Source organism: Lathyrus oleraceus, chromosome 6, assembly GCF_024323335.1.
Source record: "Lathyrus oleraceus cultivar Zhongwan6 chromosome 6, CAAS_Psat_ZW6_1.0, whole genome shotgun sequence".
NCBI lineage: Eukaryota > Viridiplantae > Streptophyta > Magnoliopsida > Fabales > Fabaceae > Lathyrus > Lathyrus oleraceus.
This window is the reverse complement of record NC_066584.1, coordinates 485801159-485813964: the sequence shown is the minus strand read 5'-3', so window position 1 is coordinate 485813964 and position 12806 is coordinate 485801159.

Below are 12806 nucleotides of genomic sequence, written 5' to 3'. Positions count from 1 at the left end.
ATCTATCTCAAGTTTGAAAGTAAGGTGTGAAAAGGTTTAGGACAAAGAGGGATGAATGGATGAGGATGGATTGTAAAACTTCCTAGGAGGTTCACTTCTTGAAATCATATAGAAGATGATTCAAGTGTGTCCTTTGGAATAGGAAATGAGCAACAACAAAATAAGCAAACAAGTGATACCGGATGCCACTCAATGGTCTTACTCCAATCTCACAAACAAAAGCGGATACCGGATACCAATAGATGGATTTACACCAATCTCCTAAACAAAGAAACAAGGATGTCGGAAGCCAATAGCTGGACTTATTCCAATCTCCCTAAACAAAACGAAACTTGGATACCGGATGCCAATCTGTCTGGGCTTATACCAATATCCAACATATGATCATAGGAAAGCAAATGCCAACATGCAGGGACTTACAATTGCATCCTCACATACAACAAATGCAAATGCATCAAGCAAAGGGAAGATGAGTGGCCAATGAGATGGTCTTATACTCACTTCCATATCATAGGAACAACGGCCAAAGGATGGTCTTACAATTGTCCTCAATGGGCAATCAACAAGGATATGTCACAAAGACAAATGAGATGATCATGCACTAATGAGCAATTAATGATGATAAATGCATAAAGCATACAAGCAAACATGTGTATATGAAGTGAGCAATCAATCAATTGAAGTCATTCAGCACACACTATAACCAAACAATCAGGCTCACACAAAGGGTTAGGCATTGAAGCCAACTGGAATAGGGTTAATGATGCTCTTAACCTTGCCATTGAGGGGCTAAGGTGAAGCAGATGAAAAGATATGAGGGGTGTGCCTCATTGCTCTTATCCCTGGCCAGGGAGAGCATTTGAATATCAGAAGGTGTGGGAGTTCACAAAGTAGGAACTCTCTCCACAGATTATTGACTCGATAGATCTTGGGTTTTTACTCACTATGCATCAACACATGTGGTGTGAGCAAGGTGAGTGACACACAGAATAGTAGGAGATAGGTTGCATATCTCTTGGGTTCTACCAATTGCCTTATTCAAAGGACTTTTCCTGCTTGGGACAAATGTAAACACACACAAGCATTGCCTCTTAAGGAGGACTTCAGACAGTTGCCTGGCCAAGTAACAGGCCAGGTCTTCCAGACTACATGAAGATAAGAAGTTATACCTCAATGCAAATTGCTATTAAGCAAAGCAAAGCAAGTTCTTAAAGAACTAAGCAACTAATGGTACCTGAAACCAGTCAGACAACATCAGTATACAGTTCAAAGTTAAATCAAAATGAGATAGAGATCAACAGTCAACACAATCAGTTAAAAGTGCAACGCACAAAGCTCAAAGCATGTGAGCCAAGCAACCTACAAAACAAACAAGTTAGTTCATTATAATCAATCAAGCTCATTCAATTTGTATTGATCTCTTTGGGTATTTGTTGCTTAACCTGAAACAACAAACTTAAACATGAGCAACATGACCACTAGGACAAGCCTAGGGTCAAAAAGAGATAAGAAAATCAAAACAGCAAGTGACAAGTGTCCAAAATCAAGTTCAAACAATCAAGAAACAAACTCAATTGGTTTCATGTTCATATCAATCATCATCATCATTTCATAAGCAAATTAGGTCAAAGCATGGCATATAGAAGTTCAAAGAAGTCAACAGAATGATTTAGCTCAAAACCAATCTCAAACATTTCAATAAATTATCAAATTATTCATGATCAAACATCATCCATAACATGATAAGCATATCAAATTTCAGCTCATTTGGATCAAAGGAAGTAGGTCAATGAAAATCAGAAAGGCAAGGCAAGTTCAAGCATGCTCAAAGAAGTCAACCAAACATGCACCAACTTCAATAAATCATAAAACAGTGACAACATATGATAAATGAATGGGATCAAAACCATGACAAACTTTAAGATGTCTACAATTCACATGTCAAATTTCAAGTTCATCCAATAATGTATGAGAATTTCACAAATCATATGAGAACATGTGTCACAAAAAAGTCAACAAATGACCAAACAGGGGAGAAAATTCCAATCAAATAGGAAATTCCATCCATAATTCCAGAAAAATTTCACATGTAAACTAGACATCCACAAGTATGTTCATGCAAAATTCCTGACCAATTTGAGTTCAAGAAGCATGGTAATTAAAATCATGAAGTTGGACATGAATGGTGTGACACAAATTGTCACACCTCTATTCAAAAAATCATATCTCCACAACCAGCAATGATAAATTCACAAACACTACACCAAAATCACCATGAACATGTCTAGTTTAAGCACAAAAAATTTGGGGAGCATTGGATAAGGTATCATCATTTCACAATCAATTTGGTAAGACATACACAAAATGGATACATATGACAAACCCTAGCACATTTTAAAATCCACACGTGCAAAAAATCTGGAAAAATCATCATAAAAAACTAGAGATCATGAGGAGCATTTTGCAAAAAATCCCACCAAAATTGGATTAAAAATGAAGGACTTATGATTTTTGGAAGATTGGTATATAAAATGAAATAAAAATTGAGAAAATGAAATGATTTAATAAAATAATAAGCGGACAATGGCAAAACGGTAATATCTGGACTCACTAAGTGAAACGCTGCGTTTCACTTAGTGAGGTGGCACGCAACAAGTGGCTCATGGCAATCAAACAATGATTCGCATGCAAAGCAAAAGAACCAACGACCAAAACACGTTTTTCTGGGTTTTAAATTAGGGTTTACTGTATGTTCATCATCGTCAACAAATCGAAATGAAATTTTTGTCCAGAAATGGAAAACAAACATAGCATTCGAACCAGCACACAATGCACCTCATCATTCCAACATCCATTTTCAATGACTCGAGCTAACAAAGCAGAACCAAGCACAAACATATTCACATATGAAACTTTGAATCCATGTATCTCTCTCAATATGCAACCATTTTACACGATTTAAGTTTCAAAATAATCAGCATGGAGAGTTCTTTCTAAAGCACAGCATAATTTTGAAAATAGAGAGATTCGAAATTTTACCAAATTTGAAGAACAGTGTTGGAATGGTGATTCTTCGGTCGTGTTGAGCGGAAACAGATGTACTTTCAAGTTCCAGATGATGAATGGAAGAAGGGTTTTAGCTCAACAACCTTTGGAAAAGCTTCAAACTCGAGCTGCCATGGAAATGCTTTAATGGAACAGTGGTAGCTTTTTAGCTTACAGTGATGAAATGAGGCTTGCAACTGCTTCCAAGATGATGGTGAATGATGAAACCAAGCTCAAAAACACGAGCTCTTTGAAGATTTTTAGAAAAAAGTTCAGATGAAGAAAAAGAGAGTTTGAGAGAACATGGAAATATTTGATCTGTTTGTGAAATGGTGGCTAGGGCTTCTGCAGCAGAAAAATGACATATATACTGTGATTAATGGAGCTAAGTTTGGTTAATTTGAGTGGTAATGAAGATTAGCTTAAAATGAAGTGTTTTGGCTAATTTGTGAAATTCCACTTATGTGATAAGGGCATGGCTACAGCTGCGAAAATGGGCCTTGAGCAACCTCTAAATGTGTTTTCAGAACAATTGCAATTGGTAGCAAGCATTGGAAAGGCTTAATTTGAAAACTCATTTTTTCACCTCACTCATTTTAATTCAAGTCACTTGGAAAAAGGCCATTTTGATTGGTAGGTTTTTGGTGAATTGTGATGAAAGATTTGGATAGAGCACATCAAATATGACTTGTAGCAAAAAACCTCACTCAATTTGGCCAAATGGTTTGGAAGATATGCCACTTTGAAGTTCAAAAATGTTTGAGAATGATTTGATCATAACTTGCCAACCATAAATGAGAAATGAGTGTTCTTGGACTTTTTGGAAATGGGAGAACAAGATCTTAAACTTTAATATTGGACAAAAATTCATTTGAAGCTTGTATGATGATGTAATTTGGAGGAGAAGAACTTTCTATTTTTGGCAAATTCCAATTACAGGTCAACTTTCTATTTTTGGAAATTTCTTGTTTGACTTCAAATTCTTCAATGATGATGTTTGACATGTTATATGAGGCTTATATGGACATGAATGAGACCTCTCAGACCAATTCCCACCATCAAATCACTGATTAAATGCACAGTTGACCACAATTGACTTTGCTAGGGTTTTGGTTGACTGAACCATGTTCTGATGAATTCCAAGCCCCTACCACTTGATATCTTGATCCCAAATGATGTCACAACTCATATGAACTCTTGATGAATGATCATGGTGCCCAAATTCTTCAAGAATGGCCACCATCTATCTCAATGACTGACTTTGACTGATTTGACCTAATTGGCTTCATCTGCAAGTAACATGGTTAGATGACAATATTTTTGTACCTTTGGTTAATAGACAGATGAAAAGCAATGATATACAAATGCAAAACATGCTTGGTGATCAAGAACCACACTCACAAGATAACCCACCCACTAGGAGGGAAGCAAAGGTGCACAAAGATCCTTGAGGCAATGATATGGTATGATATGATGCCATGAGGGATCTTAGGGACAAAATTGGGGTCTTACAATACCTATTTCTCTTTGCATATGAGGAATGCAAAGGGTGGTGGTGCTATTGTGTGATGTTTGCCTCTGTTGTATAAGTGGTTTATTTCTCACTTACCTCAGACGGTCGCCTTCAAGGAGAACAAGGGATGTCTACGGTGGTCCACGAGACTCATGTCTCTCACTAATGATGATATCTCTTGGTATAACCGTGTATATGATGGTGTGCAGATTATCGACTCTTGTGGTGAATTCTCCAATGTGCCTCTTCTTGATACATGTGGTGGGATTAACTACCACCCTGTTTTAGCACGTCGTCAGCTTGGGTTCCCCCTAAAGGATAAACCTAATAACATTCTGTTAGAGGGTGTGTTCTTTCAGGAGGGTAAAGATCCCCAAGGCTTGAAGGGAATAATGGTTCGCGCTTGGCGCAAGGTTCATAAGAAAGGAAGGAAGGAGTTGGGTCCTAAGAATTGCATTGCTTTGGAGCCTTACACTGCTTGGGTAAGGAAGAGAGCATCTGAGTATCTCATGCCTTACGATTATCTGAGACCTACACCTTTGGTTGTGGCTGGGCCTTCAACCCTCCCTAACCAAGGAGTAGAGGAGTTGAGAGACGAAGACCTATCACGTGCCTAGATTCGTGAAAGGGAAGAGTTGCTTCAGCAGATTAAGGAGAAAGATGCTTTGATTGAGTTCTTCGAGCATCAAGTTATTGATGATCCTGAAGATACATGAACTTCTCTATTTCCTCAGTATTCCAAGTTTTGGAAGAGGAGGTATGACCGACTCGCCAAAGAGAAGGCAGATATGGAGGCAGCTTACGAGAGAGAGGTGAAGAGGCTTCGCGCATCTGTTCTTCCTGTGTCCCGAGCTCCTAGAGATCCATAGGATAATTATTTTCCTTTTCTCTTGTATATGAGTGACAAATGATGTACTTCTTTTTCCCTGATGTTATGCTATTTGATGAGATTTTTCCATATGCGATAAAATGCTCAATATTTCCAAAATTTGCAAATAAAACCCTAGAGTTCCTTTGAAATAAAAAACAAATCATATGCACAAGCATTGCATGAATCATATGCATAAGCAGGTTTGGTTCCCGGCTTCTGGTCCTGTGGTGTAACTCTGTGCTCTTCATTTATTTTGAAGACAAGCTGACTCACTGGTACTACACTAGAGCAAACTCTTCCAGATTGATGGATCATCTAGAGTAACAGAACCATGAACTCAAGGAAGAAGTCGCCAGACTGAGTGCCTTGATGGAATCGTTCCTGGCTGCCCAAAGCCAGTCTTCTCCAACACCTTCAACTCCTCCCCAGAGGACAGTCATCTCTGAGATTGTTTCCTCAACTGTGCCTGCAGCTAGTGCACACTTTGTGCCGACAGCCATGCCAACCGGGTTTCCATGAGGGATGTCTCCCAATTTCATGCCTGAGGGCCCTGCTCCAACTTTTTCTTCTATGCCGGCATCTATCCCGGTCCTTGTCGTTCCTCCTCCTGTCGTGCATACCGTGCCTAGGGTAGACGACACCATCTATCATTATGAGCCGTCTGAGGGCCCAGATGTTCATGAGAAGATGGACGCTATGAATGAACAATTTCTTGAGCTTCGCAAGGAATTGAAGAATCTTAGAGGAAACGATCTGTTTGGCAAGTCTGCTGCCGAATTATGCTTGGTTCCCAATGTGAAGATTCTTGTGAAATTCAAGGTCCCTGACTTTGAAAAATACAAGGGGAACACCTGTCCTCTCAGTCACCTGGTCATGTATGCCAGGAAGATGTCAACTCAGACTGATAATGACCAGTTGCTCATCCACTACTTTCAGGACAGTCTGTCCGGTGCCGCTCTGCACTGGTATATGGGTTTGGACATTGCGAACATCCGATCCTTCAACGATCTTGGCGAAGCCTTTGTCAAGCAGTACAAGTATAATGTGGATATGGCTCCCGATAGAGATCACCTAAGGGCCATGTCCCAGAAGGATAAGGAAACATTTAAAGAGTACGCCCAGAGGTGGCGAGAGTTGGCAGCACAGATTGTGCCTCCGCTAGAAGAGAAGGAAATGACCAAGATCTTTCTGAAGACCTTGAGTTCATTCTATTATGAGCGGATGATTACTAGCGCACCTTCTGACTTCACTGAGATGGTGAACATGGGGATGCGTCTAGAAGAAGGGGTTAGAGAAGGACGTCTAACCAAGGAAGAAGGCTCTTCTGCCAAACGATATGGGGCATTTGCGAAGAAGAAAGATGGAGAAGCACATGTTGTGACCTCCCATGTGAAACCTAGAAGACCCTTTGTGAGGAGGAAGACTGTGCGTCCCGCCAATAATCAGCACCAGGTGGCTCATATAGCACCTGTTTTTAGAGACAATCGACAATATCAGCAGCATAATAACAATCAACAACCACCTCAGCAATATCAGCAACAACAGCACCGTCCTCAACAGCAGGCCTATCAACCTCACAATAGTAATAAAACCAGCACGAGTTATGAGAGGAAGAAGATCACTTTTTATCCGATTCCAATGACATACGCGGAACTATACCCCTCTTTGATAGAGAGGAAGTTGATTACTCCGAGGGACCCACCAGCTATACCTGCTAACCCTCAGTGGTGGTATAAGCCTGAATTGCATAGTGTTTATCACTCTGGTGCTCCCGGCCACGACGTGGATAATTGTTTTCCATTGAAGACCAAGGTTCAAGACCTTATGAGGTGTGACATTTTGTGCTTTGAGGACGTAGGTCCTAATGTTAAGAAGAACCCACTGCCCGAGCATGGGAAATCTGTCAACATGGTCCAAGGCTGCCCTGGGAAGTACAAAGTCAAATATGTCAGTCATATTCGATAATCTTTGGTCGAGTTGCATCGTTTGTTGTGTGATTATAGTCACTATGAGCACGATCATGTCAAATGCCGAATTTGCCCTGTTAACAGATTGGGTTGTCGCCAGGTGCGCAAAGACCTTCAGGAAATGCTGGACGAAGGAGTTATTGAGATCCTTCAGAACAGGAATGTTGATGAAGATGAGCCTGAGGTCAACGTAATCTCCCCAGTGTTTCGGATACCCGAGCCTGTTATCATAAAGTACGATGGTAGCAAGCAAAAGGTTTCTCCTTCCTTGATCATTAAGCCTGCCGGTTCTGTACCGTATTCTTCTGAGAAAGCAATTCCCTTCCGTTACAACACTGTTGCTATAGAAGATGGAAAAGAGGTGACTTTGCCATCATCCTCTGTTGTGAATATTGCTGATGTAAGTCGTTTGACCCGTAGCGGTTGTGTGTTTTCAGCACCGCCGAAGCCTCAGGCTAAGGCTGATTTTGTTGAACGCCCGATTGGGAATGCTGTGAGCACCCCAAATTCGGCACCTGTTGTTAAACCCTCCTCTGTACAAAAAACTCCTACTTCTGTTGGCCCGAGTGGCAATGTGAATGAAGATTGTGATGAGATGCTGAAGCTCATCAAGAAGAGTGAGTACAACGTTGTAGATCAGCTTCTACAAACGCCACCCAAGATATCTGTGTTATCTTTGCTCTTGAATTCAGAACTGCATAGAGAGGCTCTGCAGAAAGTTTTGGATGTGGCATATGTCGATCATGATGTCACTATAGAACAGTTCGATAGCATTGTTGCAAACATTACTGCTTGTAACAATTTGAGTTTCTGTGACTCTGATCTCCCTGAGGAGGGAAGAGATCACAACTTGGCATTACACATATCGATAAATTGCAAAGACGACGCCATGTCCAATGTGCTGGTCGACACTGGGTCATCCCTGAATGTGTTGCCAAAATCTACTCTTTCAATACTGTCTTGTCAAGGGCCTCCCATGAGGCAGAGTGGAGTTGTTGTGAAAGCTTTTGATGGGTCGCGTAAGACTGTGATTGGGGAAGTTGATCTCCCTATCAAGATTGGACCAAATGATTTCCAAATTACCTTCCAGGTTATGGATATTAACCCATCATACAACTGTCTCCTAGGCAAACCTTGGATTCACGAGGCTGGCGCCGTGACATCCACCCTACACCAGAAGCTGAAATTTGTGAAGAATAAGAAACTGGTAGTGGTAGGGGGAGAAAAGGCTCTCCTGGTTAGCCACTTGTCTTCCTTCTCATACATAGATGCTGAGGATGAAGTTGGAACTCCTTTCTAAGCTTTATCCATAGCTGAGCCTGTTGAGAAGAGGACTCCTTCATTTGCTTCTTATAGAGATGCGGAATTGACCATTGAGTGTGGTGCAACTACTGGTTAGGAAAAATGATTGAGCTGGAAGACAATAAGTCCAGGGATGGCATAGGCTTTTCTTCTGGGGTCTTCAATGAGAAAGGACTATTCAAGAGTGGAGGTTTCATCCACACCGGTCAGGAGGAAGAAGTTGCTGCTGTCTAGGAAGAGGACGTAGAAGATTCTGATAATTTTGTCATCCCTGGAGGGGTCTGCAACAATTGGGTCGCTGTGGATGTTCCTACAGTATCACACAAGTCAACGTAATGATCACTTTGTTTGAAAAACCCTTCTCCCATGCCAAAAGGAGAAGTGATGACATTGTTGGCAACATAAATACAACGATATTTTCATTCAATAAATTCATGTAAAATGTTTGTTTTTCCAATTATTTTCCCTTTTCGCTTTTTTGCATGAAATTGGTGATCACATAAAACCCTAAAAAAGAATAAAATCAATCTTTTCATCTGCATAATGATTTGCCTTGTTTGATTTATAAAAGCTTTTCATATCCAAAATCATTATGCAGGTTGATTTCTAAACCCATTGAACATAATGATCCAACGCCATCTCCCAATTTTGAGTTCCCTCTATTTGAGGCAGAGGAAGATGATGTTGAAGAGATTCCTGATGAGATTACCCGTCTACTTGAGCATGAAAATAAGATCATTCACCCGCATCTTGAGAATCTGGAAACAATCAACTTGGGGTCTGAGGATTGTGTGCGAGAAGTAAAGATTGGGGCACTCCTGGAAGAATCTGTTAAGAAGGGGTTGATTGAATTGCTACGAGAATATGTTGATATCTTTTCTTGGTCGTATGAAAACATGTCGGGTCTAGATACAGATATTGTGCAACATTTCCTGCCCTTGAAGCCTGAGTGCGTGCCTGTGAAGCAGAAGCTCAAAAGAACTCATCCTGATATGGCAGTGAAGATCAAAGAAGAAGTTCAGAAGAAAATTGATACGGGGTTTCTGGTGACTTCAACGTATCCTCAATGGGTGGCCAATATTGTGCCCGTGCCCAAGAAAGACGGAAAAGTCCGAATGTGTGTGGATTATAGAGATTTGAATAAAGCTAGGCCGAAAGATGATTTCCCTCTACCACATATTGATATGTTGGTAGACAATACAGCTAAATTCAATATCTTCTCATTTATGGACGGATTTTTCGGATATAACCAGATCAAGATGGCACCCGAGGATATGGAGAAGACAACATTCATCACACCTTGGGGAACATTCTGTTATCGAGTGATGCCCTTCGATTTGAAGAACGCCGGATCCACGTATCAACGAGCTATGACTACCTTGTTCCATGATATGATGCACAAGGATATTCAGGTGTATGTTGATGATATGATTGCTAAGTCAAGAACGAAAGTTGAACATGGAGAGCACTTGGCGAAGCTTTTTCAGCGTTTGAGGAAGTACAAGCTTCGTCTGAATCCCAACAAGTGTACATTTGGAGTCCGTTCTGGCAAGTTATTGGGATTTATTGTCAGCGAAAGAGGTATTGAGGTTGATCCTGCCAAGGTCAATGCAATAACAGAGATGCCTGCGCCCAAAACTGAGAAGCAAGTCCGAGGTTTTCTTGGCTGCTTGAATTATATTTCCAGATTCATATCCCACATGACTGCCACATGTGCACCGATATTCAAGCTCCTCCGGAAAGATCAGTCCCATGATTGGACCAAAGATTGCCAGAAAGCTTTCGATAGTATCAAAGAATATTTGTCTGAACCTCCGATCCTGTCTCCGCCTAAAGAAGGAAGACCTTTGATCATGTATCTAACACTTCTTGAAGACTCGATGGGTTGTGTCCTTAGTCAGCAAGATGAATCGGGAAAGAAAGAGTATGCTATTTACTACCTGAGTAAGAAGTTCACTGATTGTGAGTCTCGATACTCAACGCTTGAGAAGACATGTTGTGCTTTGGCTTGGGCCGCTAAGCGTTTACGCCAGTATATGATAAGTCATACAACTTGGTTTATATCCAGAATGGATCCAATCAAGTACATATTTGAGAAGCCTGCTTTAACCGGGAGGATTTCCCGTTGGCAGATGTTGTTATCTGAGTATGATATTGAGTATCGAGCTCAGAAGGCTATTAAAGGTAGTATCTTGGCTAACCACTTGGCACACCAGCCGATTTAGGATTATCAGTCAGTTCAGTACGACCTTCCGGATGAGGAGATTTTTTATTTGAAAATGAAAGATTGTGATGAGCCTACACTCGATGAAGGGCCAGAGCCTGGTTCCAGATGGAGTATGGTGTTTGATGGCGCTGTAAATCAGTATGGAAATGGTATTGGGGCAGTGATCATTACTCCTCAGGGCAGACATATTCCTTTTACATCAAGGCTAACTTTCAAATGCACGAATAATATGGCTGAGTATGAGGTCTGTATTATGGGATTGGAAGAATGCATTGATCTAAGGATCCAACATCTTGATGTATATGGTGATTCGGCCCTCGTTGTCAATCAGATCAAGGGTGAATGGGAGACGAATCAGCCTGATCTTATTCCATATAGGGATTATGCGAGGAGGATTTCAACGTTCTTTACTGAGGTTTACTTCCACCATATTCCTCGAGATGATAATCAGATGGCGGATGCTCTTGCTACGCTTGCTTCGATGATTGTGGTTAAATATTGGAATAAGGTTCCCAATATCACCGTGATGCGCTTGGACAGACCAACTCATGTATTTGCAGTTGAAGAAGTAAAAGATGATAAGCCATGGTATTATGACATCAAGTGCTTCCTCCAGAACCAGGTTTACCCGCCTGGGGCATCTGTGAAAGATATGAAAACTTTGAGGAGATTGTCAGGTAGTTTCTACCTCAATGGCGAAGTGCTTTATAAGAGAAATTTTGACATGGTTATGCTCAGATGCGTGGATAGACACAAAGCAGGCCTGTTGATGACTGAGGTCCATGAGGGTTCATTCGGTACTCATTCCAATGGACATGCCATGGCTAGAAAGATGTTGAGAGCACGCTACTATTGGCTGACAATGGAGTCTGACTGCTGCAAGTATGTGAAGAAATGCCATAAGTGTCAGATTTATGCTGATAAGATTCATATTCCTCCGACACTTCTGAATGTGATTTCATCACCATGGCCTTTCTCCATGTGGGGAATTGACATGATTGGCATGATTGAGTCGAAAGCGTCCAATGGACACAGGTTTATTCTCGTAGCAATGGATTACTTCACTAAGTGGGTTGAAGCGGCATCATATGCAAGTGTGACCAGGCAGGTGGTCGTGAAGTTTATCAAGAATAAACTCATATGCCGCTATGGTGTGCCACATAAGATCATTACTGATAATGGATCTAATCTGAATAACAAGATGATGAAAGAGTTGTGTAGTGTGTTCAAGATTGCGCACCATAATTCTTCTCCTTACAGACCCAAGATGAATGGGGCTGTTGAAGCTGCTAATAAGAATATCAAGAAGATTATCCAGAAGATGGTTGTCACGTACAAAGATTGGCATGAGATGCTGCCATTTGCTTTGCATGGATATCGAACATCTGTCCGCACTTCAACAGGGGCAACCCCTTTCTCTCTTGTTTATGGCATGGAGGTCGTACTCCCAGTAGAGGTGAAGATCCCATCAATGAGAGTCTTGATGGAGGCAAAGTTGACTGATGCTGAATGGATTCGGAGTCGTTATGACCAGCTGAATTTGATAGAAGAGAAGAGATTGATTGCCATGTGTCATGGTCAATTTTATCAGCAGAGAATGAAGAAAGCTTTTGATAAGAAGGTCAAGCCTCGTGTGTTCCGAGAAGGTGACCTTGTGCTCAAGAAAGTCTTGTCTTTCACGGCCAATTCCAGGGGCAAGTGGACTCCAAACTATGAAGGTCCATATGTTGTTAAGAGAGCCTTTTCAAGCGGTGCTTTGATACTTACAACTATGGATGGGGAGGATTTCACTCGTCCTGTGAATTCAGATGCAGTCAAGAAATACTTCACCTAAAAATAAAAACAGAATAGCTCGCTAAGTTGAAAACTCGAAAGGGCGGC